The sequence below is a fragment of the Rhea pennata genome, chromosome 3, assembly GCF_028389875.1.
Source record: "Rhea pennata isolate bPtePen1 chromosome 3, bPtePen1.pri, whole genome shotgun sequence".
NCBI lineage: Eukaryota > Metazoa > Chordata > Aves > Rheiformes > Rheidae > Rhea > Rhea pennata.
In genome coordinates this window covers 52,956,468-52,982,864 of record NC_084665.1, presented here as the reverse complement: position 1 = coordinate 52,982,864, position 26,397 = coordinate 52,956,468, and the positions used below count along the sequence as shown (strand labels likewise).

Sequence of the window (26,397 nt, the reverse complement as noted above, 5' to 3'; positions counted from 1 at the left end):
GAACATAGCAATGGCTCTGGTGGACTATGACCATAAGGGTTTTAGCGTTAGGGTTAGGGTTAGGGTTAGGAAAGCCATAAAGCATAGAGCCCCATGTGGAGTGGAGGTGTGAAGAGCAAGGCAAAGGAAATGTCAGGCTGCAGCAATATTGCTCCCAGGATATTTTCCCCATTGAATACAGCAATGGCTCTGATGGACTATTTGTATGCTGGGTATTAGCAGTAGGTTTAGGGTTAGGGTTAGGGTTAGGGTTAGGAAAGCCATAAAGCATAGAGCCCCATGTGGAGTGGAGGTGTGAAGAGCAAGGTAAAGGAAATGTAAGGCTGCAGCAATATACCTCCCAGGATAGTTTCCCCATTGAATACAGCAATGGCTCTGGTGGACTATGACCATAACGGTTTTAGCATTAGGGTTAGGGTTAGGGTTAGGGTTAGGAAAGCCATAAAGCATAGAGCCCCATGTGGAGTGGAGGTGTGAAGAGCAAGGCAGAGGAGATGTGAGGCTACAGTAACATTGCTCCCAGGATACTTTCCCCATTGAACATAGCAATGGCTCTGGTGGACTATGACCATGAGGGTTTTAGCGTTAGGGTTAGGGTTAGGGTTAAGGGTTAGGAGAGCCATAAAGCATAGAGCCCCATGTGGAATGGAGGTGTGAAGAGCAAGGCAAACGAAATGTCAGGCTGCAGCAATATTGCTCCCAGGATATCTTCCCCTTCGAACACAGCAATGGCTCTGATGGACTATTTGTATGCTGGGTATTAGCAGTAGGTTTAGGGTTAGGGTTAGGGTTAGGAGAGCGATAAAGCATAGAGACCTATGTGGAGTGGATTTGTGAAGAGCAAGGCAGAGGAGATGTGAGGCTACAGTAACATTGCTCCCAGGATACTTTCCCCATTGAACATAGCAATGGCTCTGGTGGACTATGACCATAAGGGTTTTAGCGTTAGGGTTAGGGTTAGGGTTAGGGTTAGCAAAGCCATAAAGCATAGAGCCCCATGTGGAGTGGAGGTGTGAAGAGCAAGGCAAAGGAAATGTCAGGCTGCAGCAATATTGCTCCCAGGATATTTTCCCCTTCAAACACAGCAATGGCTCTGGTGGACTATTTGTATGCTGAGTTTTAGTGTTAGGGTTAGGGTTAGGGTTAGGGTTAGGAAAGCCATAAAGCATAGAGACCCATGTGGAGTGGAGGTGTGAAGAGCAAGGCAAAGGAAATGTAAGGCTGCAGCAATATACCTCCCAGGATAGTTTCCACATTGAATACAGCAATGGCTCTGGTGGACTATGACCATAACGGTTTTAGCATTAGGGTTAGGGTTAGGGTTAGGAAAGCCATAAAGCATAGAGCCCCATGTGGAGTGGAGGTGTGAAGAGCAAGGCAGAGGAGATGTGAGGCTACAGTAACATTGCTCCCAGGATACTTTCCCCATTGAACATAGCAATGGCTCTGGTGGACTATGACCATGAGGGTTTTAGCGTTAGGGTTAGGGTTAGGGTTAGGGTTAGGAGAGCCATAAAGCATAGAGCCCCATGTGGAGTGGAGGTGTGAAGAGCAAGGCAAACGAAATGTCAGGCTGCAGCAATATTGCTCCCAGGATATTTTCCCCATTGAATACAGCAATGGTCCTGGTGGCCTATGGCCATCCTGGGTTATAGTATTAGGGTTAGGGTTAGGGTTAGGGTTAGGAGAGCCATAAAGCATAGAGACCTATGTGGAGTGGATTTGTGAAGAGCAGGGCAGAGGAGATGTGAGGCTACAGTAACATTGCACCCAGGATACTTTCCCCATTGAACATAGCAATGGCTCTGGTGGACTATGACCATAAGGGTTTTAGCGTTAGGGTTAGGGTTAGGGTTAGGAAAGCCATAAAGCATAGAGCCCCATGTGGAGTGGAGGTGTGAAGAGCAAGGCAAAGGAAATGTCAGGCTGCAGCAATATTGCTCCCAGCATATTTTCCCCATTGAATACAGCAATGGCTCTGATGGACTATTTGTATGCTGGGTATTAGCAGTAGGTTTAGGGTTAGGGTTAGGGTTAGGGTTAGGAAAGCCATAAAGCATAGAGCCCCATGTGGAGTGGAGGTGTGAAGAGCAAGGCAAAGGAAATGTAAGGCTGCAGCAATATACCTCCCAGGATATTTTCCCCATTGAACACAGCAATGGCTCTGGTGGACTATGACCATAACGGTTTTAGCATTAGGGTTAGGGTTAGGGTTAGGAAAGCCATAAAGCATAGAGCCCCATGTGGAGTGGAGGTGTGAAGAGCAAGGCAGAGGAGATGTGAGGCTACAGTAACATTGCTCCCAGGATACTTTCCCCATTGAATACAGCAATGGTCCTGGTGGCCTATGGCCATGCTGGGTTATAGTATTAGGGTTAGGGTTAGGGTTAGGAGAGCCATAAAGCATAGAGACCCATGTGGAGTGGAGGTGTGAAGAGCAAGGCAGAGGAGATGTGAGGCTGCAGTAACATTGCTCCCAGGATATTTTCCCCATTGAATACAGCAATGGTCCTGGTGGCCTATGGCCATCCTGGGTTATAGCATCAGGGTTCGGGTTAGGGTTAGGAAAGCCATAAAGCATAGAGCCCCATGTGGAGTGGAGGTGTGAAGAGCAAGGCAAAGGAAATGTCAGGCTGCAGCAATATTGCTCCCAGGATATTTTCCCCATTGAATGCAGGAATGGTCCTGGTGGCCTATGGCCATCCTGGGTTATAGCATTAGGGTTAGGGATAGGGTTAGGGTTAGGAGAGCCATAAAGCATAGAGCCCCATGTGGAGTGGAGGTGTGAAGAGCAAGGCAAAGGAAATGTGAGGCTGCAGCAATATTGCTCCCAGGATATTTTCCCCTTCGAACACAGCAATGGCTCTGGTGGACTATGACCATGAGGGTTTCAGCATTAGGGTTAGGGTTAGGGTTAGGGTTAGGGTTAGGAAAGCCATAAAGCATAGAGCCCCATGTGGAGTGGAGGTGTGAAGAGCAAGGCAAAGGAAATGTCAGGCTGCAGCAATATTGCTCCCAGCATATTTTCCCCTTCGAACACAGCAATGGCTCTGGTGGACTATTTGCATTCTGAGTATTAGCAGTAAGTTTAGGGTTAGGGTTAGGGTTAGGAAAGCCATAAAGCATAGAGCCCTATGTGGAGTGGAGGTGTGAAGAGCAAGGCAAAGGAAATGTAAGGCTGCAGCAATATAGCTCCCAGGATATTTTCCCCATTGAACACAGCAATGGTCCTGGTGGCCTATGGCGATGCTGGGTTATAGCATCAGGGTTAGGGTTAGGGTTAGGAAAGCCATAAAGCATAGAGCCCCAAGTGGAGTGGAGGTGTGAAGAGCAAGGCAGAGGAGATGTGAGGCTGCAGTAACATTGCTCCCAGGATATTTTCCCCTTCGAACACAGCAATGGCTCTGATGGACTATTGGTATGCTGGGTTTTAGCATTAGGGTTAGGGTTAGGGTTAGGAAAGCCATAAAGCATAGAGCCCCATGTGGAGTGGAGGTGTGAAGAACAAAGCAAAGGAAATGTCAGGCTGCAGCAATATTGCTCCGAGGATATTTTCCCCTTCGAACACAGCAATGGCTCTGGTGGACTATGGGAATGCTGGGTTTTAGCAGCAGGGTTAGGGTTAGGGTTAGGAAAGCCATAAAGCACAGAGACCCATGTGGAGTGGAGGTGTGAAGAGCAAGGCAAAGGAAATGTCAGGCTGCAGCAATATTGCTCCCAGGATATTTTCCCCTTCGAACACAGCAATGGCTCTGGTGGACTATGACCATGAGGGTTATAGCATCAGGGTTAGGGTTAGGGTTAGGAAAGCCATAAAGCATAGAGCCCCATGTGGAGTGGAGGTGTGAAGAGCAAGGCAAAGGAAATGTCAGGCTGCAGCAATATTGCTCCCAGGATATTTTCACCTTCGAACACAGCAATGGCTCTGGTGGTCTATGACCATGAGGGTTATAGCATCAGGGTTAGGGTTAGGGTTAGGAAAGCCATAAAGCATAGAGCCCCATGTGGAGTGGAGGGGTGAAGAGCAAGGCAGAGGAGATGTGAGGCTACAGTAACATTGCTCCCAGGATACTTTCCCCATTGAACATAGCAATGGCTCTGGTGGACTATGACCATGAGGGTTTTAGCGTTAGGGTTAGGGTTAGGGTTAGGGTTAGGAGAGCCATAAAGCATAGAGCCCCATGTGGAATGGAGGTGTGAAGAGCAAGGCAAACGAAATGTCAGGCTGCAGCAATATTGCTCCCAGGATATCTTCCCCTTCGAACACAGCAATGGCTCTGATGGACTATTTGTATGCTGGGTATTAGCAGTAGGTTTAGGGTTACGGTTAGGGTTAGGAGAGCGATAAAGCATAGAGACCTATGTGGAGTGGATTTGTGAAGAGCAAGGCAGAGGAGATGTGAGGCTACAGTAACATTGCTCCCAGGATACTTTCCCCATTGAACATAGCAATGGCTCTGGTGGACTATGACCATAAGGGTTTTAGCGTTAGGGTTAGGGTTAGGGTTAGGGTTAGCAAAGCCATAAAGCATAGAGCCCCATGTGGAGTGGAGGTGTGAAGAGCAAGGCAAAGGAAATGTCAGGCTGCAGCAATATTGCTCCCAGCATATTTTCCCCTTCGAACACAGCAATGGCTCTGGTGGACTATTTGTATGCTGAGTTTTAGTGTTAGGGTTAGGGTTAGGGTTAGGGTTAGGAAAGCCATAAAGCATAGAGCCCCATGTGGAGTGGAGGTGTGAAGAGCAAGGCAAAGGAAATGTAAGGCTGCAGCAATATTGCTCCCAGGATATTTTCCCCATTGAACACAGCAATGGCTCTGGTGGACTATGACCATAACGGTTTTATCATTAGGGTTAGGTTAGGGTTAGGGTTAGGAAAGCCATAAAGCATAGAGCCCCATGTGGAGTGGAGGTGTGAAGAGCAAGGCAAAGGAAATGTAAGGCTGCCGCAATATACCTCCCAGGATAGTTTCCCCATTGAATACAGCAATGGCTCTGGTGGACTATGACCATAACGGTTTTAGCATTAGGGTTAGGGTTAGGGTTAGGAAAGCCATAAAGCATAGAGCCCCATGTGGAGTGGAGGTGTGAACAGCAAGGCAGAGGAGATGTGAGGCTACAGTAACATTGCTCCCAGGATACTTTCCCCATTGAACATAGCAATGGCTCTGGTGGACTATGACCATAAGGGTTTTAGCGTTAGGGTTAGGGTTAGGGTTAGGAAAGCCATAAAGCATAGAGCCCCATGTGGAGTGGAGGTGTGAAGAGCAAGGCAAAGGAAATGTCAGGCTGCAGCAATATTGCTCCCAGCATATTTTCCCCATTGAATACAGCAATGGCTCTGGTGGACTATTTGTATGCTGGGTATTAGCAGTAGGTTTAGGGTTAGGGTTAGGGTTAGGGTTAGGAAAGCCATAAAGCATAGAGCCCCATGTGGAGTGGAGGTGTGAAGAGCAAGGTAAAGGAAATGTAAGGCTGCAGCAATATACCTCCCAGGATAGTTTCCCCATTGAATACAGCAATGGCTCTGGTGGACTATGACCATAACGGTTTTAGCATTAGGGTTAGGGTTAGGGTTAGGGTTAGGAAAGCCATAAAGCATAGAGCCCCATGTGGAGTGGAGGTGTGAAGAGCAAGGCAGAGGAGATGTGAGGCTACAGTAACATTGCTCCCAGGATACATTCCCCATTGAATACATCAATGGTCCTGGTGGACTATGGCCATGCTGGGTTATAGTATTAGGGTTAGGGTTAGGGTTAGGAGAGCCATAAAGCATAGAGACCCATGTGGAGTGGAGGTGTGAAGAGCAAGGCAGAGGAGATGTGAGGCTGCAGTAACATTGCTCCCAGGATATTTTCCCCATTGAATACAGCAATGGTCCTGGTGGCCTATGGCCATCCTGGGTTATAGCATCAGGGTTCGGGTTAGGGTTAGGAAAGCCATAAAGCATAGAGCCCCATGTGGAGTGGAGGTGTGAAGAGCAAGGCAAAGGAAATGTCAGGCTGCAGCAATATTGCTCCCAGGATATTTTCCCCATTGAATGCAGGAATGGTCCTGGTGGCCTATGGCCATCCTGGGTTATAGCATTAGGGTTAGGGATAGGGTTAGGGTTAGGAGAGCCATAAAGCATAGAGCCCCATGTGGAGTGGAGGTGTGAAGAGCAAGGCAAAGGAAATGTGAGGCTGCAGCAATATTGCTCCCAGGATATTTTCCCCTTCGAACACAGCAATGGCTCTGGTGGACTATGACCATGAGGGTTTCAGCATTAGGGTTAGGGTTAGGGTTAGGGTTAGGGTTAGGGTTAGGGTTAGGGTTAGGGTTAGGAAAGCCATAAAGCATAGAGCCCCATGTGGAGTGGAGGTGTGAAGAGCAATGCAAAGGAAATGTCAGGCTGCAGCAATATTGCTCCCAGGATATTTTCCCCTTCGAACACAGCAATGGCTCTGGTGGACTATTTGCATTCTGAGTATTAGCAGTAAGTTTAGGGTTAGGGTTAGGGTTAGGAAAGCCATAAAGCATAGAGCCCTATGTGGAGTGGAGGTGTGAAGAGCAAGGCAGAGGAGATGTCAGGCTGCAGCAATATAGCTCCCAGGATATTTTCCCCATTGAACACAGCAATGGTCCTGGTGGCCTATGGCGATGCTGGGTTATAGCATCAGGGTTAGGGTTAGGGTTAGGAAAGCCATAAAGCATAGAGCCCCAAGTGGAGTGGAGGTGTGAAGAGCAAGGCAGAGGAGATGTGAGGCTGCAGTAACATTGCTCCCAGGATATTTTCCCCTTCGAACACAGCAATGGCTCTGATGGACTATTGGTATGCTGGGTTTTAGCATTAGGGTTAGGGTTAGGGTTAGGGTTAGGAAAGCCATAAAGCATAGAGCCCCATGTGGAGTGGAGGTGTGAAGAACAAAGCAAAGGAAATGTCAGGCTGCAGCAATATTGCTCCGAGGATATTTTCCCCTTCGAACACAGCAATGGCTCTGATGGACTATTGGTATGCTGGGTTTTAGCATTAGGGTTAGGGTTAGGGTTAGGGTTAGGAAAGCCATAAAGCACAGAGACCCATGTGGAGTGGAGGTGTGAAGAGGAAGGCAAAGGAAATGTCAGGCTGCAGCAATATTGCACCCAGGATATTTTCCCCTTCGAACACAGCAATGGCTCTGGTGGACTATGACCATGAGGGTTATAGCATCAGGGTTAGGGTTAGGGTTAGGAAAGCCATAAAGCATAGAGCCCCATGTGGAGTGGAGGTGTGAAGAGCAAGGCAAAGGAAATGTCAGGCTGCAGCAATATTGCACCCAGGATATTTTCCCCATTGAATACAGCAATGGTCCTGGTGGCCTATGGCCATGCTGGGTTATATCATTAGGGTTAGGGTTAGGAGAGCCATAAAGCATAGAGCCCCATGTGGAGTCGAGGTGTGAAGAGCAAGGCAAAGGAAATGTCAGGCTGCAGCAATATTGCTCCCAGGATATTTTCCCCTTCGAACACAGCAATGGCTCTGATGGACTATTGGTATGCTGGGTTTTAGCAGTAGGGTTAGGGTTAGGGTTAGGGTTAGGGTTAGGGTTAGGGTTAGGAAAGCCATAAGCATAGAGCCCCATGTGGAGTGGAGGTGTGAAGAGCAAGGCAAAGGAAATGTCAGGCTGCAGCAATATTGCTCCCAGGATATTTTCCCCTTCGAACACAGCAATGGCTCTGGTGGACTATGACCATAATGGTTTTAGCATTAGGGTTAGGGTTAGGAAAGCCATAAGCATAGAGCCCCATGTGGAGTGGAGGTGTGAAGAGCAAGGCAAAGGAAATGTCAGGCTGCAGCAATATTGCTCCCAGGATATTTTCCCCTTCGAACACAGCAATGGCTCTGGTGGACTATTTGTATGCTGGGTTTTAGCAGTAGGGTTAGGGTTAGGGTTAGGGTTAGGGTTAGGAGAGCCATAAAGCATAGAGCCCCATGTGGAGTGGAGGTGTGAAGAGCAAGGCAAAGGAAATGTCAGGCTGCAGCAATATTGGTCTCAAGATATTTTCCCCATTGAACACAGCAATAGGCCTCGTGGTCTACGGACATGCTGGGTTTTAGTATTAGTGTTAGGGTTAGGGTTAGGAAAGCCATAAAGCATAGAACCCCATGTGGAGTGGAGGTGTGAAGAGCAAGGCAAAGGAAATGTGAGGCTGCAGTAATATTGCTCCCAGCACATTTTCTCCATTGAAGACCACAGTGGTCCTGCTGGTTCTATGGCCATGGTGGGCATTAGGGTTAGGGTTAGGGTTAGGGTTAGGAAAGATGCGAAGCGTCAAGCCCCAAGTGGAATGAAGGTGTGAGGAGTAAGGTAAAGGAAATATTAGGCTGCTGCAATATTGCTCCCAGAACATTTTCTCTATTAACATGTAGAAAATGTTTATTTAAATGTGACTCGAAAGTGTTTGGCTGAGATTCCTGCCTATGTGGCAATGATGGGAATAGCTGCTACCTATGGGAATAATGGATGGGAATGATGGGTGGTAATCATGGAGAGATGAAGGTACTGAAGAACTGACCGCTTTATGAAAACAACAAGAGTGTGGAAATTGAAGCAGTGAATAAAGAAGGACACAGAACTAAAGAAACCAGCTGGGAGACGGCATTGTATAGGGAGGCAATGGCAATGAAAATCTTTTTGAATTACTACATAAATTTTACAAAATTAAATTAATGAAGTACTATTTGCGAACACATCCTGCCAGGAAGCAGAAAAGACAAAAACTGTCAACTGTTGAACATCATGGGGCAAGAGCAGTTCGCTAGTGCTGGCTGCAGATTTTCCTCAGTTAGCAAGCAATAGACTGGCCGAGGTACTCCACTTTTAAATAGCTGGAGCACAAGATGCATATGAAGTTGTTAGTAAAAGCAGCTCCTTGCATAATATGGGAAAAAGAATCAGACAGGAACATTTTGATTTGATACTATCAAAGGCATATTTTGCATAAGCGGTGAAGTTGAGTGTTGGAGATGAGAGCCAGAGACACGATCAAAAAGGTATAAAAACAGTAAAGGAAATTAACAATGAAGAAATCACATTTTAACTCTGAAAAAAGGCACAAAATAAAGAATGATTAGGGAAAAGAATATTCTCCCTGACAGAATGCATAAAGCTAAATTGTTGTATTATATCAGAGATGAGCTAGGAAAAGATAAGGGCTGGACCGGCAGAATGTAGAACACAGAGCAGATAAAAGTATCAGCAACTTTCAAGAAGGACACCTCACTGTAATGATTAAAAAGTGTAAGAAAGGGCTGTTATTTCATACAGCTATTTTATATACTAGATAACATTACTATGAGGGTCTGACTAAAGGGAACATGGTAAATAATATGCTATAAATTTATCTTCCTTTGATGAGCTAAAACTTAAAAGTCCTTGAGCTCTGAGCAAAAAATGCTTTCATCTTAATCATCAGTCTCATTCACAAGTACACATATATTTACCAGCAATGCCTATCGCTCTTTTGAAAGCTCTAAGAATGACAAACAAAATGGTACATGCTATTTGCAGCAAAACGGTGAAAAGATATGAAGCATGTGATTTTATATAGGGACTATATGGATAGCTGCAGTGCCACAGAACTCCAACTTTGAATGCAATGATCCTATTTTCACGAAATATAAATTAAATTTTTATCAAAAGGGAAATAATGTAAAGCATGTTTATGTATAGCATCAACACAGCATAATGAAATATTTTTTGGGGGGAGAGGTTCTACTGTAAGTTCATGTTAGCAATAAGATACTTCAATACAATTATTATAACAAATATAAGCAAAATGAAAATTAATTCTAACTGAAATTATTTCTCACAAGCATCCTTCCACTTAAAAAATTCAACATAGGTAAAGCACACACACTTTTACACACATATAGACTTCAAAATGCTTAAAATTAAATATTGAACTTTTGAAAATATTGACTAATACATCAAGTGACAAGTATCAACTACCGGAAAAGAGAAAGCATTGTACAAGTTACTAATAGACTATTTATTTAATGGAAGGAGATTATCCTAATATATTTAGAAGCCAGTAATTAGATAGCTAGGCAGCTTACAGGCAGAAGATACACATCAGTTCAGATCCCTCTTCTTGGTGCAGACAACTGTGGTATCCACCTGTCATCAGCTATCTTCCTTTTGTTACAGACACCCAATCTTCTCTTAGTTTTACACTATTGAGTTTAAACACTTCTCCTCAGCACTGATTCAAATCACATTCAATCCTTCCATTTGGAAATTCCTTTCTCCCTAAAATCACTTCTTTTTCCCTGAACAAGACAAGTTAGTCAGCCAAACAGTAGTTACTACAATTACCAACAGAGAGGCCCTTAGAAAATGACTGTCATTTAAAAATCAGTTAGCTTTAATATTGTGCAATTAACATAGCTTCGTTATATCCACTATAAATCCCATTATTCAAAATCTGAAAACAAGGCAATAAAAAGGAATTGTACTGAAACTTGAATTAAAAAAAAATTAGCTCCACCAACTTTGTATCTATTCTTTAAAATTATCCTACAGTTTCTCCCACATAAACCTACTCTTTTTAAGAGTTACAGCTCCAAATACTACGCAAGTTGTCCAGAGATCTTCATTGCAAAAACAATCTGATAGCATAAATATATTTATAAACCAATAAACATATAATAGTGAAAGGCTGAAGAAGCTAATATAGACCTTGAAAAATGCTCTAGTCAACATTTAATAAAAGAAACGCATAGGCCACTGACAGGCCACAGTCTAAGATAGAAGAAAGAAAAACAGTTGTAAACCTTATGAAAATTTTTAGAAAGTGAAACCAACAACAAATCAATTTTAGAAATCCAAACCAGCAACAATTAGTTCAAAATATTGCTTGCATAAGATATATCATAAGGAAAACAAAATAGACATCATCATATTTAATGCAGGTAGGATGAGAAAATGCCGCAGAAAAAAAAGTAACACTTTTCTTTATGGGTCAGTGATAAATACTTAGGAAGAATAAAAACTAAAGGTTATAAATATTTTAGGGATAGTGTTATAACCTTTTTTAAAAAATGTGTCTGGTAGTATTAACTGTTCATATTAGTTAACCAAAAGAGGGCACAAACATTTTTGGAAAAGTATTTGAGATATAACTTGTATAAATATTAATGAAAGCTACAGCTTTCTATGAGATGATCCAAAGGAACACTCTGGAAGCTAAGAATGAGAACACAACCTCAATAAATAGATGGAAACCGAAAAGTTAATGAATTGCCCTAACATAGCCTCCATTTTTCTCAGTCCTAGTATAGGGGGACAAACAAAGGAACTTATTTCTCAAGCCTTTCACGTTATCATAAGGATAAGAAGATACTGCCTAGCCTGACTGAACATATAGGAAACAGCATTATTTCATTATAAACTAAAAGATTGAGAGAGTTCAACAAATACATGTTTCTTCAAGATTTTGTGAATCATCCCTGTTTGGAAGCCACACCAATGTGTGCATCCTTCCAGCTTTACTGTTTGTCCCGCAGGTGCTGGATCACAGCTACTGGTTTCAAGGATTGCCACCAGTGATACTGAGACACGTATAACAGTCACACAATCAATTATACAGACTGAATTGTTATGTCTGTGCATACAACACTGACTGTGGAGCTTTAGAATTTCTGGAGATAAAGACAAGTACTCAATACTAAAATGTTATAATAATATTGCTGTTTGTAACTGGTGCTCTGTTTAAGGCAAGAGAGCTCTCTAAGCTTATTTATACTGTCTACAATCATACTGTATTTAAATAAAGAAAAACATGACAAGTAACTGCTTATCTGACTCATGACTACACAGCTAACTGCACATTCTTTCATTTTTCTTAATGAGCACTACATCTTTATTCTAGCAGAAAAGAAACAACTAGTGAAAACAGGACTGTCCAGTAAAATACTAGATAACTTGCCAGTACTTTTGATATATAAAATACTTCAGCATGTTTCAAAATTTCACACAACAGCAATGTACAACAGACATTGCCTTTCTGATTGATTTATAGTATTCCTTTTCATTCTCAGTGCCTGCATGTCATGCTCTTAACTCTGAGTGTTCCTCAGAACTAGAATTTTAAAGATGATTTACTTCTCTTAGAAATAATAAAGAACTGGAAACTTGCTCTAGAAAGATGTATCTATAATTCACTTGACACAGTATTTTTCACTATAGCAAGAAAGTGCCAAACCGGCACCAATACTTCAGATTGAACCACTTAGTTTATAAAAGTCACTATTTAATGACATGAATAGCTTACTATTTTATTAGAAGTAGTATTCTGAAGAAGATACTTTTTGGCTTCTAAAGAAGGTACAGGATTTATATCAGTTGATAATCTCCCTCTTGAAGGCATGTCCTGAAAAATGGAAATCATTGTGTAAAAAATGGCACTTAACCATCCTGTATTGTAACAGTATGGCAACTGCATCATTTTCATACTTATCTCTCTTACATATCTACATGTACAGCCCACTAGGCACCTGTTGTCTATGACTTAACAAACATGGAAATAACTTTCCCAATCACTGAAACAGTGATATAAGCTAGTTACATCTTTCCAACTTACGGTTATCTCAACATATCTGAAAATTTTCCCCCAGTAGGGTAATGATACCTCCAATCTATTTATCTCATTTGCTTTCTAAAGATACAGGATTCTGCCTATGATAGCTTTGACCTTCAGCACAAAGCCATTCTCACTGCACTTTAGGGAAAAACCCTGGGGGGTCTCCAGTCAGAATACCTGTTGACTTGATCATCTTCGTAAACAACCAGAAAATTCACTTTACTGTCCAAAAGGAATACAAGGCTCCTCTATCAGAAGAAATTAAACTAGTATTTAAACACTTAAAATAACCAAAGGTGATATTTCTAAGATTATAACTAGTATTCTGTCATTCTAATTTATAATTACCCCTTTTTCTGAAATGTGAAGTTATGATCAAGGATGAATGCAATAATATGTGGGCCTGCAGGAGTAGGAGAAATTATCAGTATATCATATGGTTCATTTGTCAATATATTCTCTAGTTCATCAACTGTTAGATATTCTTGATACTTGATGTGATATTTAGATGTGATATTTAGATGTGATATTAGTATTAACTGCTCATTGCATTGTAGAGACTAAAGTGCATAGCAATTCTCTTCTCCAGATTAATTTAAATCAAGTCCTATTATCATTCTTCAACCTGTTAATTTAGGAAACTCTCTGCCCAATGAGTTCCTGTCACATGAACTATTGATAAGCTACTCCTCGCCACACTACACGCAGAACAGTGCCTTACCAACTGGTCATAACCTGACTTGCCGATTAGTGTGACACTTTGAACCAGTGGCTGCCCGCTTAACTCTTAGTTGTTTCTGTAGTGCCACACCAGTCAATTAAGCCAATTGCTTTGGGGGAATGATTTTGCTGAAATTAAACCAAAATGTTTAAAGATGATTTTGCACACTTAACTTGGAGTGTACTTCGTACCTCTTGATCTCTACAAAAGCTAGTTCTTCTTCTCCTGTCTCATATGAATGTAAGAAAGCACTTTTTCCACTGTTTCCTTCCACACAACCCTTTTGACTGTTGCACAAATGCATGGCAGGGGCTCTCTTTCCTAGTGCTGAATTCCCAAGTCATACCATAATTTAGAGGACATTCTTGCAGCCTCAGAAAAGATTTCATCTAGATGCCTCCCAGCTACCTTCATCAGAAATAAAGCCATCAGTAAAAAAATTAAACTTCTGAAACTTCGCATTTTACTTGAATGTCTAATCTTCGCTTTGATCTCACAGCTTCGTGTGCTGTGAATAGCACACAAATAGATTTTCGTGTGCTATTCAGTGCAGACTCATGTTAATCTAGGAAACAATTAAGTTATTGTCTAGAACTCTTCTCTAGCCCTTAACTCAGATTCTTGCTGTACTTGTACCTGAGCAGGAAGTAATCAATGGTAGTTCTGCCCTATTTACAGCAAATATAACTGACTAGAAGAACCCTTTAGTCTGGAGAACTGACTGACATGGTAGATCAATAAGTGTCTCAGAAATAGATGCAACTCTCAGAGTTTTAGGAGTTTTGATCACATCAGTTGAAATTTTCTTCTGCAGGAATAAGATGTATTCTTGACAAAATCAGCTTGGCTATTCTCACAGAAAAAAGTCCTCGTAAGTTTGTAACAGAACAAAAACCTGAATGGAAATTACTGAATGAAAAAATAGAAAGCCACTCACGAAAAGAAAGAGATTTCAGGACCTGAACTATGTGAGGCTACACAAGAATAGGGACAGTAAAATGAAATACGTTCACAGATCAAGGAAAAACAGCAGAATAGATGCTATATTTACAGATGGCAATATTTAATGAGGATGTTTTATGTATCTACACTCACTGATTAAATAGAGAGTGGTAGATTAATAGCCACCTTTCTGCTGCTTACTCAAAAGGTACTCTACTGTTTTTGTGCCTGGATGGCAGAAATAAAATGTATTTGCTCACATCTATATCTATAAATTAAATTTACCTGAAAAATCTCTAACTTAAGAGAGAGAATGTAGAGGAGAGGTAACACCTTTATTTGACACAGAATTTCTTGCATCTTCTTGACAAAAGCTGCTGCTGCAGCAGTCACAACCCAATACCTGCAGGAGCACACAACAGAGCTCAGGGAGCCAGCCCTTGGCACCAACCAGTGCCAGGCTGGCAAGGAAACTTCCAAAGCCAAAGGGCTCCAGGGCAGTGCAATAATTTAATCTAAATCAGACTCGCTGGATTTCTCTTCACAATGAGAGAGAGAGAGACCTGCAGGAGGGAAGCTAGCAAGGTTCCCAAATGTGATGTTTTTGAGCTCACCTCCAAGATCCATCTGTTTCACTAGTTCTCCTGCATGTTTGTTCTCCTTCCTGTCTTATGCACTTCTTCCTTTCCAGGCAGTATCTCCCTCTCCTCCATCATATTTTATCCTCTAAGCCTCCAACTGGGTGCACTGCTTTTTCACCCACCCCTCAAGCCCCCATCACCACAACCACGTTTCTCCCTTTTTTTCTGTCTTTTGACAAGTAAATGTAAAGAGCCACAGAATTATGTCAGTCACCTTTTCAGTGGTACATCACCACGGAAGCTTGGAAAGAGTGCCCTAGTGCTCAGCAAATGTTTTGGCTCTAGAAGTCCCCAGGGACTCTTTGCTGCAGGATGCAGTTGCTGTCTTGATTGTTTAATCTTTGTGTTGCTGGGTAGGAGGATAGTTAAATAGATATAAAAAATATACAAGACAGTAAAAAACAAAAATCTATGGACCAGATGGGCCTGCATTTTAAGTGAAAGTTCAGTTAGAGATATTCTAGTGCACAAATGTAGACAGAATTTTAGGAATGGAGACTGTCAAAACTGTTTGAAGCATTCAGCTGCAAATGCTAGTTATGGTAGCAGTCAGATATAACTGCTAAATCAGAACCTGATGTGCTCTTAAGGCAAAGGACCTGAGACTAAATACCAAAGCCCACAGCACAGATAAGCTTACAGGATGCAGTTTCAGATGTATCAGTGAATAAAAAGATTAAAAAGGCTAATCGTGAGTCTTAAAGTTGGCCATTGAACAGGAACTTCCAGACCCTGGACACACTCCTGAAGGAACTGTGATTCTGAAATAGTGGTTGTACAGAAAGTGTTGTTATGACACACATAATCTAATTCAGAAATATTCCAGACAGTTTCTCTTGCAGGCCATTGTAGCATGCTGTCTCGTAAGTGAAAGTCAGATCAAAGAACACAACATCTATCTTGAATTATTTTCTGTCCCTGTGATAATTTGATCCCAAATGCTGTAAGCCCACAGAAGTCCAGCATGCGCCGAGCAGGAAAGACTACCCAATGCTAGCGGATCCTGTAGAACATCAGTATTCCAGAAGCTTGCGGCAAATATTTGGTAATTACCTATGGCAATGCTTGTTTGTATAGCATGGATCTTCATTTTGTTTTAATTTTGTAATACTCTTTGTGGGTATAACGTAGGCAGTGTTCTCTCATGAGGACTTCATATGACAGATTTAGCCAGACTGCAGCATGAAGCTGAAGATCCCTCAGAGTAGGAGAAAAAAAGCTTACTCTGAGGGATTTTTGGAGATTCGATGTATAATCTCAGTTTGGTTTCCAATGGTTCAATATTCTCTAAAAAAATCAAACAAACAACCCAAAAGAATGAAACAGCTGAAATCCTTTTTGGCAGTCCCCAGTGAGAAGCCCGAATGGACATGAAGGCCACTACATTAGCATTTCTAACAATAATCACCCATGTAGCAGTCCAAATATGAAACCTTGACCCTAAGAAAGCTAATGGCAAAAGCCTACAGACATTTTGGCAAAGCAATGGAGGAGCCTGCACTGACTTCGATATTGTTTTTCTGTGAATAAGAAATAAATCTTTTGAATTAACTGTCCATTTTTCTATCACAAGCATTGCTTTGTCTAAAAAATACAGAGAATCTATCATCTCTTGCCTAAAGCAATGATCTTTTTCTTTCAAGTAAGTTCAAATTTAGTCCCATTGAAGCTATTTGTCCTTATAAAGAGAGAGCAGGATATGTTTTGTATGGCTATTTTTTACCTCCTTGTATCAACTGAATTTATTAAACTATATCTGTTGCATATAATTACTTTTTGTTGATCAAGCCCTTCTAACAGGTCTGTTCTTTCTGTATCCTTGCTGTGTGCACAGAACTCCCAAAGACATTAATGAAACTCAGGCATGTGATTTGAGGAAAGAATAAGTCTCATATGTCATTTTGAGCAGAAAGACGTTTTAACAGAGACCATGTAGTGCAAGTGCTAAGTCACACAGTAGAGGCAGCAAATGTTTTGTTAAATGACTTTAAACAAAGCATTCTTCCTACTTGAGCCTTATAATTAATATAATATAGTATAATATAATATAATAAATAATATCTTTGTTAAATAAGAATCACCCTACTTGTCTATTGCTGTGTTTTTACACATAGGAGGTGTTTCCTAAGTGCTATTTTCCCTTTGTTTCCTGCTCTCATGTAAGCCAACAATTCATGCCAACAATTATCTGGAAAACATAACATGCATAGTTTTGTTTAATCAACACAGAACATTTCCCATCTACAAATGCCACCACCAGCCGGTGGCATAAAGTTGAGGGTTCTGCATTTGCAGAAGAAAGCCCATCTATGCTTTCACCCATAAACAATCAAAATACATTCCAAGGACACAGCAGTGCTCCCTGCCTCCCCCTTGACACAGGGGAGCTAGCAAATGTTATCGGCTTCAATTAACATGAAAGGGCCTTTAAAAACAATAAAGTAATTAGACATGTTCATGAGAGATAATTATGTCATGTAAAGATGAGCATTCCCAGAAGTGCTTTTGGCGCTAGTAGAAAAGAACATTTCTCCTCTCAAATGAATTTTACAGACTTGCAAGGTGTGGGAAAATGGCTTCACTCTCATCAGAGTTAAAAGCATATGATACGAATGAGGTCTCCAGCATGTCACTGACTGCAATAAATTATCAAGTGTGTGTTCTGTTTTCTGAAATGGGCTCAATTTATCATTTTATTGAAAAGGTTCTATTATGCTAATGTCTTAAAAAATCACTTTTTGCTGTTGCTGGAAGGTCAAGAGGGGATATCAATTTTTATATTTAGAACTAGGAAGTACTGCAGCAGTGACTTGTCAAGGGTCAATAACCCTAACAGAGACATAATGTATGTAAGCATCAACATCCAAGGACTTGGTAATGGCAAATTTTTATAACCCTACGGGAAGCAGAATAACCAGAGTATTTTCCTAAACTTAACTATTTTAAAAGAAGTTTTTATAGAATTAGCAATAGTTAATTAGTGGGGTGAAAAATCCTCAAATTAAATCATGAATTGAGACTGAACACTGTTCAGCAAGCCCCGTTTCAAAGCTCAGATTAAAGAATGCTGTTATCTTTGGTGTCAACATACCCAGAAAGCATACCTGAAGGACAATCAGACAGAGTCAATTACCTGCAAAAAGGAATCTATACGTAATATTATATGATATGAATACCTTCTTTCTTCTGAAGTATCAGATACAAAATAAGTACTAAGAGAGGAAGAGTATGAGATTTGGATAAGACAACTGGTTTGATCTCGCATAGTTGCTCTTTCATCAATATGGTTGAGATGTGATTGTATCCAGAAAACTTCTTATACACTGTGAATCAAAAACTAGAGCACGGTTCCAGAAACATTATCATATTATGTGCAACTTTTAACTAGAAGTGTTGTCTCATGGAATGTCTTCCCTTACCTCAAAAGGTATGCATAAACTGTCATTCAAGAAACTAGAGCAACTAATCAAGAGGGAGCACTTAACATATACTGATCTGATTCTGACATGAAAATGAGCTGAAAATGAGGAAGTGGAGCACTGTGAACCATTATAATCTCAATGGATCACCAATAAATACCCTTCTGGATCTCAGAGCTTAAAATATGGATCACAGTTTGAGAACATTTATGAATTGTGTTGGAAACTCATTTAAAACGTTAAAGAAATTCTCATTTTATACACAGGAGCTAGTTAGCAGGATCGATTTACAAATAAATGTAATTTCACTGCATCATATAAATATGTTACGGTCATACTCTTCTTTCACTACACACCTGTTTTTTTTCACCTATTTAAAATAAGTTATACCTGAAAAATATATTTTAGAAAATTTCTACTTTATTTCTTGCCAAATTAAGGTCATGGATCAGTGCTTTCTTGACAATGGTTGATGATGGAACCTACTCAAACAAATCACTGTTCTTCATTTTTGTGTGATGAAAATACTTGAAGATGCAATTAGGGACTAATCAGAAATGCAGTTATTATGCTGTTTATGACTAGTGTGGACAGCATGCCTATACTGAAGGAAGGGATAACGTAGCAAAGAACAGGATTTCAGTCATAGCTATCTGTTTTCCCCATAACTCCTGAAAAGATCAAGAAGGAGAAATACTATGGTCAAAGGAGATACGAGCAAAAGAAGTATGTAGTTGCACATAGAAGACATCAAAGTGACAAAAGTTTGCAAAACTAAGAACAAAATAAGCACAAAGGATTGTAAATGGGCAGAATATCTTGTGGGTACAGAATATCCTGGAAAAGTAGCTGGCAAAACAAAAACAAGCAGTACAGGAGGCAGATGAGATCTCCCTTTGGGGAAGGGGGCAAGAACAAAAATATCAAGTATGAAAAGGAAAGAAGGAGAAGAAAGAAGAGAAGTTTGTTTCAGTTATGATTTCTTCTGCTGAAGAGCTCACAGGCCTGATCATCTCATCCTCTGCAACGACAAGGACCATAACCGTCAGTGCAACCAGCACAGCATCAGCTTTGTGGTACTGTATATTCTCAACTAAGTTAGGATGTAAGTGTTAAGGTCTAACAGTTTGTGTATTGAATGCATAGTGATAATGATTAACAATATGCAGGAACTAACCAATAGCACAATGTAAATGGCTAATGAATGAATTCTATGGAGTTTTGTTTTAAATTTTAAAATTGGTCTGATCTATCAGTCTTACAACGACCCCATCACAGTGTTCTCTATTCAGCTGCAACAGAATTGTACATACAATACACTCACGGAGTGGGTAACCAAGACAGATGTAGCCATGCTTCCCTGAAACATTTGCCAAAATCAGGACTAGTATATTATTGCTGAGCTGATACTTAATTCCACTATTTCAAAATAAGCAAATTATTTCCTTTTTTGTTCTAGATGTAGATTGATACTCAGATTGATTCTGCATTTCATATTTAAAACTTCAGAAAATAATGCATTTTAAAAGCTCTGAATCAAAAATACACTAAATCAAAATGTGGTGCATAATGCATTTTCATTCACATTAAAAGTGGTTATAGAATTTAATCCTAATACAAAAGCAAACTGTCAGTGCACCAAATCAGAAAATACCATAGTAACCTAACTAGTGATTTGAATGTGTCTGCTGAAACAATACATTCGTTGCATACTAAGTAATTTATTACTTTTTCTTGTACAGCCCAATGAATCTTTTCCAAATGAATGCCTGTCAAAAGAATTTTACTGTAAGCACCATGTAACTGCCATTAAATGGTGTACTACTATTTGAAGAAATTTAAGAATGAAAATTCAGTGGAAGCACTCTGCTCGCTGTTTTTAGAATAAGCTTTGATAACTCACAAAAAAAGGAAAATAACTCAAGATAACTCAGAAAAAAGGACCTAATTACTGAACACAATTTAAACAGAATACTGATTTCCCCTCCTCAAACTACTGATTTACACTAGCGTGGACCACAAGTAGGTTTAATTCACTAATTTATTTTATAATTAATTCATTAATGATTCCTACAAACACACCAAAGAAAATATCTTCATACTGATTGGTTTCTCATTTAAAAATGCAATTAAACGATACAGAGAAACCTTAAAAGATTTTTTTCTTTTTCTCTTTTTTAAGGCAATGGTAAATTCTTAGGTATTCCATTTTCTGACACAGTGAACCGAAAGTAGGTCAAGAAAATATAAGTTCATTGCTGTACTTGTCCTAGGTTTGGCTGGTTCAGCTGCTGAACGCTTACAAAACTTCATGTCTCAGAGTATCAATATAGATGTTCTTGCAGCGCGTGAGGCCATTTTGGATGGATCAGTGCTCACATTTCGGTGGCACTCTCGAAAAGATGATAAGAAAGAGCACCAGTTGTATTTTTCAGTCTAGGAGCATTCGGCCTAACGCCACATTAAAATGGGGAGGTGGAGATACACATCATACTGTTACCTGATCTGGAACTAATTTAACAGTGTAAGTTTTAGAAACCTGATATGTAATTTTAAAATATGTCAGGAACACACACTACTCCATTTACTTCACACAAAACTTGACACAAAAACAATTTCTTATCCTCATAGGTTTTTAAATAAGAAGAATCTTAATAAAATGTAATATTACTTACCAAGCACAGAAATTCTAACACATCATAAGCAGAATACTATTCAAAAAGCATTCTTAAAGTGTCAGCCATATACCCAGTTAAATTTATAATTTTTTTTGTTTCATCAGAGCTCTCATCATTTCATCAGAATGATGCACAGTCCTGCCTATCCAAACCCCAAATTCTGGATTTTCCTTTTGAAACTTGTCTGCCTGAGTCTTTCACATATCAGGCTCTCACACAGAGCTGAAACAGGATCATCATTTTAATATTTTAAGCACTGAAAACATTAAGGTTTTGCTAATGATAGTTTTACCTGCCTTAATTTTTTTTTTTTTTTTTTTTTTTTTTTTTTTTGGTCAGGACAGGTGGTTTTAACATAAATTAAGTTTTGGTAAAACATTTTCTAACTAGGTGGAAAAGAATCAATTTCCTCTTTTTTTGCCAGAATTTACAGCTTTGCATGTCTACGTCACCACTGCCTCTGTGAAAAGAGGAACATGGAGAAATAAGGAGACCAAGAAGACACTGGTATATCCTAGGGAACTAAACAAATCAGCACTGCTAAAAAGCTGTAAACAAATTGACCTAAGTTAGGATACCAACAGTTGATCAATTCTAGACAATATAATACAACAGCTGATAATGATAATGGATAATCAAAAATTAAATTGGTAACAACCTTAACATGAGTTTACAGAAAAAAAAAAACTTGTCACAATACGGGGGTTTTGTGAGATTACAAATTTGCTGGACAAAGGTAGTTGATAAACAGATTTAGAGAGGGAACCACTGCGACTGTGTACTCTGACCTCCTGCCTAACAGTCCATAGTATTTCCACTTTCAAGTCCAGTCTTTATTGTTGGACATATGTTTTAGAATAACTTCCCGCATTTATATTTAAATGGCCAGATATAGAGAATTCATTACGAGCCAAGATGACTTCCATCAGCGGTTGATTTCCTGACAAGTTAAAATATGTGTGTGATATTTATGTCTGCCTGCTTTCAGCTTCTAGACTATTATAGCTTTATGCCCAAACCAGCCTATAAGATCTGATTCCCCCATTTTCAGATTTTCCCTCCCATGGGTGCCACAAGATTATATACGACGTATGATCCCATCCTGACCTGAAGTTTGGATTATTCTTGCGACTTTTCCCGTGAACTTTCTAACAGCTCTTCAGCAGCTTTCTTGAAGTTTAGACATCATGACTGCTCATTATATTCCAGCTGCAGTCACGCAAGTGCCGAAAGCAGAGGTACAGCATACTCCCCATCCCACTCAGTGTTTCCTACTTCCAAAGATCACACGAGCTTTCTTGGACTCAGCATCACGTTGCAAGCTCATATTCAGCTCCTGGACCAAAAAACCCCTCAAGTTTGCCAGACTGGTTCAAAGTCCCTCCACTCTGTACACTCATCTGCTGACAAACACCGATGCTGTGACATGCTTTGTTTGCTTACATGCTTTGTTTGGTCTTGTTTACCAAAGCACTTTGTCTCTGATATTGGACAGATTCTCTATGAAGGGGTGTGAGGTAGGATGAAAGCATGAAAGTCCCATGCTGAGCTTATTTCACACGTTCATTAGTAATCGCGCACGGTGCTTCTTAGCAGGCACAAAAAACTTTGTTATGATCTTTGTCTGCAAAGATGTGAAGATGGCGATGTGACTCTCTATGCCAACAGCTGACCTGGCTGGAGCGCACTGAGCTGCGCTGAACTCGGCAGAGCAACGCATGCTGCATGTTCGTACGCATGCCAGTAGAGCCCACATTTTATCACCCATTCATTTTTAGATAAAGATAATAAATAATTTCTCAGGTCTCATGCACAAAGAATTTCAAGCAGGCATTTGAAGTGTGCCCACTCTGTGCGATGCAGCACATTTGGCGCCTAAGAGGGACACTCACCCACGCTACCCAGGTGTGCGGTGGCGTCACCGAGTGCTGCCGCAGGCTGCCTTCACGCAGAAGGCCCAGCCGCTGAAGCGCTCACCCAACAGCAGTACGGCGTAACACAAGCGTCCTCTCATCACCTGGGAGCCTCCAGTATAATTCGACTGTGCAACTGCCAAGTATTCCAGCCAAATGCTTTGGCAACGCTGCTCCTGCACTGCAAGAGTTACTTGCACATCCTTCTCCTCAGAAGCCAAATGGGGAGGAAAATCCAACAAGTGCAGGGCAGAGACATAGTGTCTGCGGTACCACGCGGATGTACCTCGGGCTTTGAAAGAGATGGAGCCTCCTAGAGGTTACTGCTACTGCCGCGGAACAGCCGAGAAACACGTTTGACTGAACAGCGATCAATTAAACGAATCTTTTGCCTCTCAAGTGTAGGCTTAAACCTGGCCTGTAGTCACGGTGCGCGATGGGTTGCACACAAAAAGGTGATGGCTCGTCCTGCTGCGTAGGTGGCTAATTTAGGCTCGTCAGCACCACAGCCATCTAATTTAGGCTCGTCACCACCACAGCCATCCACCTCTGAGGAGAGGCACTTGACAAGCACAGTCAAAAGCGGCAGCGCTGGCGCACGCAGCCCGCAGCCACTCATTTCCACCACGGTGACTCCTCTCCGTTATGCCAAAACAAGCGCCTGCCTGCTACGCAGGGAGGCTTATTGGAAACCTGATCTGGATTTAACTTTTCTTTTTGCTGCATTATTTTTAACCCAGACTAGTCCTTAACTCCATGAATTATGTGACCACAAAGCAAAACAGACAAATAACAAGCCCCCCCCAACTCTAACAAAAACAAAAACCCAAATTCTCCCATGGGATTAACAAAAGCGGCAGAGCTGAACGGAGGCAAGGACAAGTATTCATAGTGAGCATCACAGCAAGCTGAGAAGGTAACAGGCCATTAAAAAGGAACTGTTACTAACAACCTTCCAGGCAGAACTGCCAGCCACTAACAGAGGCTCTTCCTTTCTTTCTGTATGATAAGAAATCTGTTCAGTTTAATCACAGATACAACTAGCACACAAACATTCTCAATACATTTCCCTCAACTGCCATTTGGCTATGGAAAAAATTTGCTACAACACAAGGTACTAATCAGTTTGTACTTGGCTTCACAGAGACTACAGTATGTGGAAAAATAAACTACATGAAAATTTGTTAATGTCCTATGCATGTATAAAAAATTCAGTAAAGTCAAGCACAGCTGTTAAGTCCAAGCAGATATTGTACATAGCTGTGACAAAATGAGTAAGAAGGAGCATTAAGAAGCTCACAGCATTATCCGGCTTTGGACGGTGAGCCCCACCTGAAACCACGTCCCTAGCTTACCGCACGCAAGTCGGCATGTGTCCCTCTTCCCTCGTTTTTCATTCAGAACGGGAGATATGCATCATTAGCCAGGCACTAATTTGTTCGTAAACTGCACTCATCCATCATTAGCTGGCAGTGAGGGGTTGATCAAGTCACTTGTGGAACATTTGTGTGACCCTCCCGTGAATTGTACATTTTCTGCATGACTTACTTAAGAAATTCTCTAAAAGTTATTTTAGCAGTTTCAGTAACCGTTATGTTAAGTGAGATGATTTTTGCGGTCAGATGAGTCACAGAGATATCTCTCTATCATATTCCTGTATTACCTTCTGCATTCTGAACATAAGATGTCATATTCATATGTTATCTTTCGTATTCTGAATATAAGAGTTTAGCATTATCTTCTGCATTCTGTAAAAAGTGTATTTGTGTACCAGTCTTTTTTTAAAATGACTTCTTTGATGGACTCCTACCACAAATCACCACTGGGGATCTGGTCCACTCAGTGACATCTCCTCATTTGGGACATGCACAGTTTTCAGTAAGGGTTACTTAGAATGCATGTGTGTGAGAGGGTTACCCTGAGATTATTCATGCTATATCTAAGGTAGTCTTTTTTGACTTGGATATATCTCTCCAGAGCCATTATAAATATTACAGCACAATCGGTTTGCCAGTAACTTAACTTGTGCCTCATTTGGCTGTTTACAATGAAGAAAAGAGATTCTCAGTAATAGTTTGGTGGACCAAGAACGACTAAAATCCACAGTATGAATCATCATATTTTCTGCCAATTATGTTTTTATAAATAAGAAGCCCATTGTATAGAAATACTGTTTTATAAAATGTATGGATATAAAAACATTATGACAGATTAGGAAGTAAGTACATTTCCAATGCCTAAGCTAATCAACATTCTAGTTAAGGAAACTTCTGTTATGGAAATTCAGAGACTACTTTTGTCTACTCATAGACCTCTGAGTTTTTTGTCAGCTTATAAGCATTTGTAAAAATATTAGCATAGTAAAAGTCAGAGACATAAACAACACAAAAATCACTCAGTTTATCCACTAAGCACAGTTATTTTTGTAGAAGACATATTAGATGCTCATCACCTTTTAATATAGTTGTATTTTTTGTTTAATAACTTTTTTTTTTCCTATCATATACAACTGTTCACCCTAGAAAGAAAGAGCCAAATGTTCAGGTACACATAATGAACTGCACCAAATCATAGATTTACCTGATTTGTCAGAGGGAAGAGAAATGCTCTTGTTTGCAGTATCCAGAATAACAGCTAACCCTTCAGAGAGTGATGGGAGGATGCTGGTACTGAGATCCACACGAGTTAGACTTTCAGGTTCTTTTTCCAAGCCTTTTAGAGAACCTCCAGCATGGCTATCTTCCGCCTCATCCTTTTTCTGACTGCTTTTCTGTGGACTCTGAACAACATGAACAATACTCTGCTGCGTCAGGTCACAGTTCTGAAACACAAAACCAAAATCCAAATAAATAATTAATTGTGACATAAGGGACAAAATCTCTCTATCTCCAATTTGTTATTTGTTAAATGGTCTCCAAGCCATTTCATGCAGAATTTCACTGTGCAGTAATGGAGTTTAAAGGAAAGTGACAAGTGTAAATTGCTGGAATTAGGATTACTTGCACTGGCAAAAGGGTCACAACACTTACAAATTCTAAACATTTAACAAGGAAGTGGTGGATCAGAGCCAACAGCTCTAAATAAGAGTAGTTACTGGCAAAAAAGAAAAACTCCAGAGAGACGATTACTGTTAAGCCAAGTGCTAAAAATATTGAATATATAAAATACGTATGTACAGATAATGCTGATAAACACTATTCAGAACCCCATTTAGGGTCAAACTTGACAGTCACAAAGGTTCAGGACCAAGTTTCCCTGAAATATTTCTGTAAAAAGAAACAGGGAAGATGATGCTTCTGATGAACATCAATACTTATTTCTTTGTCTGTATTGTAGTTCTCAATCTAAATCTGGCATTAGCTGTAAACTCAGTATGAATTTTCCATTCTTTCCATCACATTCAGTCATTATCCTGAAATTAAAGGGATCTTTTGGAAAACATCATGACTGATATAGTCTTTTCTGACAAAACAAAAGAATT

General features: G+C 40.5%; 1 protein-coding gene across 1 annotated transcript in view; it reads right to left on the bottom strand.

Annotated features, from left to right (window-relative positions):
- PRKN (parkin RBR E3 ubiquitin protein ligase) overlaps positions 1 to 26,397 on the bottom strand; it is an 887,769-nt gene that overhangs the window by 749,037 nt on the left and 112,335 nt on the right. Inside the window, exon 2 of the mRNA XM_062573703.1 lies at positions 25,497 to 25,737. The gene's annotated coding sequence lies outside the window, so the exon portion shown is untranslated. The remainder of the gene's footprint in view (positions 1 to 25,496; positions 25,738 to 26,397) is intronic.